Consider the following 7,903-nt stretch of genomic DNA (forward strand, 5'->3'; position numbering starts at 1 on the left):
TCTCTGTGTAGCCCTGGCTGTCCTGGAACTTACTCTGTAGACCAGGCTGGCCTCGAACTCAGAAATCTGCCTGCCTCTGCCTCCCAAGTGCTGGGATTAAAGGTGTGTGCCACCACGCCTGGCTTACAGACAAAATTCTTAATGGAAGTCGTTCCACTGGGCTGACAATATTCCTTACAAGCCTAAGCCCAATACTAAGCACAACACATCTCTCTTTGGAGGGTTGGTCAGGGTAGTCTACGTGACTCGAAGAGCAATGTAGACCATGGTTCTTGTCTTTAGTTGCCTCTCAGAGGGAAAAGTTAAGCTCCTCTTGCTGGAAACACCACACTTAGGACATGAGACTCAGATGATTCAAGCTGGATCCAATCTGAATGCCTGCCTCCTGAGGTTTAGCTTCCATGGTATTAGAAAATGCTATGCCAGTTTCCAAGGAAGGGGAGCAATTAACAGTCGTACATATCAATGACACCTATCAGCAGTGACACTCAACAATGAGCAGCATGACAAATGTTATAACAATTTAGTCAGTGATACTCATGTTGGTGGTAACCATCAGCTGTGTAACTGGACTTAAGGTCCACTCAACAGGAAATAAATCAGACCTGTACTCAAAATTTAGCAACTTCCTCCTGCTAGAGATGTCAGAGATCTTAGGAGAAAATCTACTACTGCCACTTAAAAGTTTTATAACTGTACTTTAATGTACTTTACTACTATTTTAAACGTTTTGATTGTGTTTCCCTTATTCAAGAACTCTTTATTGAGTTTTTACTGATAAAGACTTCACTGTCTGGTTCATTGGGGGAAGGCATAAAAGCAGGTGGAACAGGTACAGAAAAACTTGAGGGAGGAAGCAATTAATGTCCATTGCCTCTTAATGAAGACTAGGGATGTCGGCTGCTGGGAAGAAGAGATTAGCATACACACAGCGTAGCTGGTGAAATACTTCTTAAGAACATAGGTGACTTGACATAGGTCTTGAAGGTTGATTATAAAGTGGATACACATGTAACCTTAGACTATAAAATATATTATTTTTGTGATTTTCAAGTCATCTGAGGTTAATAACCAGTATCATAGCAGTGAGTAAGAGTTTATAGAATTAGAAGGCGTGAAGCTGCACTTTCATCAAACACCATTAACTGTGTGACAAAATTAGTCCCTTTGGCTTCTGCAAAATCCATTGCACTTAACCACATGGTATTTTTGAGACTGGCAGCCAACCTTCCAGGATACTCCATTTACTGACTCCCCCATGATTGCTCAGCTTTCCATATGGATGTAGCTTAATAAACGCACTATGTGGATCCCTGACACAGTAGTGTTTTTTTTTTTTTTACCTTCAAAATACACCTTGCAAATGCCCCAGGAGTCTCCCCTTCTGAAGTCATGGTACACATATTTAACAAGATGTTTTTTGGGTGAGCTCAGACCCTCTTAGTTCAGAGAAGTCCTGTCTTTTAACAAGCAACAGTCAAGCAAAGATCAAATCTCTACATGTCCTAGAGACAAGAAGAAGATCAGCCTCATCTTCACCACTCAGGGCATTGCCTAATACAGGATTTTATTTTAAAAAATTGGCAGTTCAAGTTCCAGAATTATCGTTTACTAATTGTACAAATTAGACCAAGTTATTCTCTCTGAATGTTGCCCCCCACCTTTTTTTTTAAGTGTGGAAGCATATTCAAAGTTTTCTACCTCTTATATTTCTTATGTGATTCAGATTAGCATACTAAAATGCCTTTGGTGGATTATGGGGTGTCACGCAGTCTTAACTTAGAAACTTAAATGAATTTTCTCTTTGCCACACTGGAAGAAATTCTTGGCTTCATTTTCACACTGGATCTGATAGACCATTAAAGAAAAGTTAGAAAGAAAATAAAATTTACATTAGGTAAAGAAAATGAGTGTCTCTGGAGTCTATGAAGATGAGGAATTTGGGGACTATAAAGGGTCAGAGTAAGCAGAGAGTGAGGGTAATACAGTTTTTAGACTCATTAAGAGCCAGGAATCTGATTCTATGATCTGAATCCATAGGCTACCATGATCTGGGAGGACTCAATTTGGATCCTATTTATTCACATACAAGAAGCATGCAGCATCCTACCACTGACAAGCCTGAAGACATAGAAAAATAAAAAAGACATAAAGGAATTCTGCTACTTGATTGTTTTTTCTGGTTTTTAGAAGTTGATATCAATATATGATCTGGACACTTCTATTGCCATAATATTTAATGCTATTTTCTTCTAATACATTTATCTTGGCAAATCTTTCATTGATTACATAATTGTCTAACATGATTAAATTGGTTATTTCAGAGGTGTCAACTCCATGATTTATTAGATTTTCTTGAGGTTAAAAATGGCTTGGTAGTTTATTAGACAGAAGTAGGGGCTATCTTTTATCTTTATTCTGCTATTAAACTAAATATAATAAAAAATTCTACTACAGAAGCATTTAAAATACATAGTCTAGTAAGCTGTCACATTTTAACCATGATCCAACTAGCTTTGAGAAAATGGCTTCATTTTCAATAAGAAATGTTAAGACAGAAGAGAATCTAAAGTTCTCAGCTAACATTTATTTGTGACTTGACTGTAGAACCTACACACATTTTCCACCCCATTTGGATTTCTTTTACATATTAACTCATTTCTCTTACAGATAGCATATTTAAGATTAGATGACTCAAGCACCTTAATGGATTATTTGTGCTTTCAAATAGACAAGATAGAAAATTTAAGAACCATTTCTATACATAGTTGTATGGAAACTAAATACATTGAACTCCTACTTCCCAGTGTGCTTTATCAGTGTTGTTAATGTAAACTCTGGACATTTGAACATTAGTCAGCTATTATAAGAGCAGGCCAGGAAAGCAAATAACTTTAAAGTAACTTATAAACTGTAACAAGTTCACAACAATAGACATTGACTTGTGTGGCACATGAATCTGTGGGCTGTCAAGGCTCCTACAGGGCTGCCCCTAATTCGAGAGTTTGGTTCAGTTTTGCTCCACATGTGTCTTCCACAATGGCTGAGTATTAGAGGCATGCCTTTTTTTCTTGTTATGATGGCAGGCATGATAGGAGCCAACTGGAGTTATGTAAGCATATTTACAAGCACATACTCATGTTGCTCCCAGCAGTGTTTCATTGGTTGAGGTGAACTGCACAATCAAGCTGGTCATAGGTTTATTCTAATTAAAGATTCAGCAGAGTCACATGGCCAAAGGAAGGCTAAGAGCTATTCTCTAGCAAAAAAAGAGAGATTTAGAATCAAATCTCCTCTCCCACTGTTTGAAAAGAGCAGACAATGGATGCAGTTACTCCCTAAAGAGCTGTCTATTAAACATAATAATAGTGTTTTCACAGAATTGGACTGAATGGAGTGTTGCCTGGATTGAACTGAGAAAGAAATGAGAAGCATTTTGTAGTTATCCAAAAGTCCTGCTTCTAAAGCTTAGAGTGTGCACATATAAGCATGTCCTGCTCATGTGTGTGTGTGTGTGTGTGTGTGTGTGTGTGTGTGTAATACACAGATACACTCATTACAATGCTTATTCTCTGATATCATAAACACAAACGCACACAAATCTGGTTCTCAAGTGAAGAGACTTAACAAGAAAATACCTCAGTTTTCAAAATACAAAGGCCAATGATGCTCTCTTTTCTGAATTCCTTCTATGTTCAGGCTATCTTAATTTCTGGAGTACTTTAACTTCTCTCTTTTTCCTCACTGTGATTCTGTGCAACATTAGCAAAAGCAACAGCTTGTCCCAGAGTGAATCTCAGCTTGGAGCTAACTTGTTAACTACCAGACAGACCTCTCCATATGCTTGGCTGAAGGAGTAATTGTGTCATATGTATAGACCAGTCAAAAATAGACAACCTGGAGTTATTTTGAGTGTCTTCATTTCATTTCTCAGAAAACTGTAACACTAGGCAAATGAACTCTTGGAGTTATTGAGGTCTGAGGTCATACATGCCTTTATTATTGCATGGTCACAGCCTTAATTTCTAAAATAGTTTTTTCTTGGTGGGGAAGTCTGCCAACATGGGGGCAGCAGGATGAATCCCTCAGGACCAAGTGCTGAACCCAGCAATGACTGTGAACAAAAGGTTTTGTCGCAGTTTAAAACTTTTTTCTTATGACTATTTCAAGTCCAAAGCCAGCAAAAGCCAGGGCTCACTCTTTATGATGTACTTAGTATTCTGCTCTAATAAATAGTCCTGCGGATAAAGATAATAAATCTCTTCTTGCTTATATGACAGGTGTTGCGGATTATCTTAGATTCTGTTATCCCCTTAAGAGGAAACTCAAATGGCATGGGCTGGAAAAGAGGGAGATGATAAAAATCCTTAGATTTACACCCATCCCTTTGTGGCGTAGGCCTAAGGGAGCCATCCCAGCTGTAGTGCTCAACAGGAGGCTGGAGAGGAGCTAGGAGCTGAGTGTTTATAAATTCTAAGCTTTAAATATACGGTAGTTCTTGGATTTGTTTGTAGTACTGTTACCAGCCTGCCCATGCTATCCTCAGGACAACTAACTGCTCTTCAGACATTCACTGTTAGAGGTTGTGTCTACTGTAGAAAGACCTCAGAGGGCCTGAGCCTACTATGAGGCTGGGGTTATCACTAGTTTCTTGACTTTGAGTCTGTTCTGTTGAATTGGGGCATTTAATTAATCTTCTGACAGTTTTCTGTAGGCAGTCTGAGGCAGCTGAAGCTCTGATTCCACAAGGATGCTGAGTTAGATGCGATCATCCACTTAAGTCCTAGTTTTTCCTTTGCTTGTTTGTTTGCTGTATGCCTTGCTTTCCCCATTGAAACAGTGTCTCACACTGTCTCAATGGAGCCCGGATTGACCTTGGGCTTGTTGGGGATCTTGCCTTATCTTTCCAAGTGTTGGGTTTAAATACCTTTACCATCATGCCTTGCCCGCATCCTTTTTAATTACTGGGAAGATAGCTAAGTATTTCCTGAAGTATCAGATGGAAGAACTTTACTATTTCTTCACTATTTGTTTACAGGATGCATCTGAGGTATCATGGAAATAAATTTCAGACCACTGAGTAGAAATTGTAGACAGGAGGATTTCAGACAAAGGTGAGAGTTTTCCCTAGCCACTGGGGCAGCCTAGCAATCATGTTTCCATATTGAGCAGAATGACAGACATTGTTCACTGAGTTTGACTCATAAGCCAACTTTACTGAGATTTCACTGATGTGTGTGTGTGTGTGTGACACACACACACACACACACACACACGAGAGAGAGAGAGAGAGAGAGAGAGAGAGAGAAAGAGAGAGAGAGAGAGAGAGAGCGCATTATAAAATTTAAGAATGCATTTCTAGAACACCTTTTCATTTCTTGCTTCTCCTAGAAGAGTCTTCTGGGGCTCCAGTCCTCCCTCTCTAATGCCTGCTGTGTCTCTGCCTTCACTTCAGAATTATTCTCCAAGACAGTGAAAGAAAGTCTCTGGCTGGCAGGTTAAATGTACATAGACACATTCCAATGACTCCTTATGCAATCTAGAATTGCCTGGCAGGAGCGTTTCAATGAGGAACTTTCCAAATCAGATTGACCTGTGGTTAAGTCTTGGGGGTTGTCTTGGTCATATTGATTTCTGTGGGAAGGCCAGTACATATGGGAGGCACCTTTTCAGGGTGTGGGTCTTGATCTGTGAATTAATAGAGAAGGGAGTGAGCAGAAACAGGCATGTATGCATGTGTGCATTTCTCTCTGCTCTTCACAGCAGATGTGGTGTGACCAGTTGTTTTAAATCCCAGCTACCTTGGGTTCCATGTGGTGATGGATTTTTAGCCTGGAAGTTTGAACTAAAATCAACCCTTTCTCCCATGAGTTGCTTTTTTTATTATGCATTTTTTATTGTTTTTTTAAATAATTTTTTACATTTCAAATGTTATCTCCCTTTCCAGTTTCCTCTCTGCAAACTTTCTATCCCATCACTCTCCCCCTTCTTCTTTGAGGAAGCTCACCTACCTACCCACCCACCTACCCACCCACTCTAGCCTCATTGCCCTACACTGGGGCATCGAGTCTCCACAGGACCAAGGGCCTGCCCTCCCATTGATGCCAGATAAGGCAATCCTCTGCTTTGTATACAGCTGGAGCCATGGGTCGCTGCATGTGTACTCTTTGGTTTATTTAGTCCCTGGGAGCTTTGGGAGGGGGTCTGGTTGGTTAATATTGTTGTTCTCCTTATGGGGTTGCAAACCCCTTCAGACTTCAGTCCTTCCCCTAACTCTTCCATTGGAGGCTCTGTGCTCATTCCAATGGTTGGCAAGCATCCACATCTTTATTGGTCAAGCTCTGAGATGGCTCAGCAGTACTGACTGCTCTTCCATTGGACCCTGGTTCAATTCCCACCACCTACATGACAGCATCCACATGGCAGCTCACATGTAATTCCACGATCTGACAACCTCACCCAGACATACATGCAGGCAAAACATACCAATGTGCATAAGTTGCTTTTTTGTTTCAGTGTAGTATCACAGTGTTATGGTTTGTATATGCTTGGCCCAGAGAGTGTCACTATTGGAGGTGTGGCCCTGATGGAGGTCGTGTGCTACTGTGGGTGTGGGTTTTAAAACCCTTATCCTAGTTGCCTGGAAGCAAATATTCTGCTAGCAGCCTCCAGGTGAAGATGTAGAACTCTCAATTCCTCCTGCACTATGCCTGCCTGGATGCTGCCATGTTCCTGCCTTGATGATAATGGACTGAACCTCTGAACCTATAAGTCAGCTCCAGTTAAATGTCCTTATAAGAGATGCTTTCGTCATGGTGTCTGCTCACAGTAGTAAAACCCTAACTAAGACACAGTAGGAGACATGAAACTAAAACAACCTGAGATAGAATTCTCACTCTGGCACTTTGTAAAACCAGAGGTTGATTGCCTTAAGATCACTTCCTGTTCTAAGTTTCCTGTAATCAATTTAGATATAGTTGAAGATGATTTAAGGTCAACAAGAATAGATCATCTGTGCTTCTTGCCCAGCATCACCTTATGTGCTTGACAACAAAGACAAAGACAAAGGGTATTAAGACAGAAGATCTGTTTTTCTGGAGGATTAGCTTATACAACTTCTAAAATGATCTCACAGACTCTACTCTCTCCTCTGTTTAGAAGGATCCTTCATAAATGTGAATCTTTCTGTGTTTAAACACTTCATAGTTTTCTTTATATTTACTAATAAGTCCATATGTCTCACCATAGTACAATATTACCATAGGCTGTCATCCCATTACTACTTCTACTTCCTGCATATTCACCTGGCATTGCATTATTTGCTAATCTACTTGATATTTTTTATCAACTCATTGAATAAGTTACAGTGTTTCTTAAATCTATGACCTCACTTATACCTCTGCCACTACTTCCTCTGTACAAATGCCACTCTTTATTGAAATGCAGCTTTTTTTTTTTTTTGGACAGGGCAAAAGAACTTTTTAAAATTAGGAACTCAATCCATTTGCTGTATTTTAAAGGTGCAATACTTTTCATTTATCAATGAAAGAAGTTAGAGATTATCCTCCTCCTCAAATCAGCAAATGGCAAACAAATACCCTTGAAAGTCACAGTCACATATAGAGTGCATCCTAGATAGAGGTGCGAGACAGTGTCCACTCACCTTCATGAGTTCCATCACAGACTGGACCCACTCAGAAGTGGATAGAAAAGGCAACTTTCAAGAAGGGATACATTGTTAATCGAGGCATTTCTATATTCCTTCCTAAGAACACCAGGTGGGGACACGTTTGCTAAACTAAATTGTTGTCTTAAGTTGTTTCTTGGCTGATCTCTGTGTGAGCTTGTCTTCCCTTCCTCCTCTTCACTGTCTTTATAGCTTGCCTGCCCTTGTGTCTTTCTT

The sequence above is a fragment of the Mus musculus genome, chromosome 14 (genome assembly GCF_000001635.26).
Source record: "Mus musculus strain C57BL/6J chromosome 14, GRCm38.p6 C57BL/6J".
In the NCBI taxonomy this organism is placed as follows: domain Eukaryota; kingdom Metazoa; phylum Chordata; class Mammalia; order Rodentia; family Muridae; genus Mus; species Mus musculus.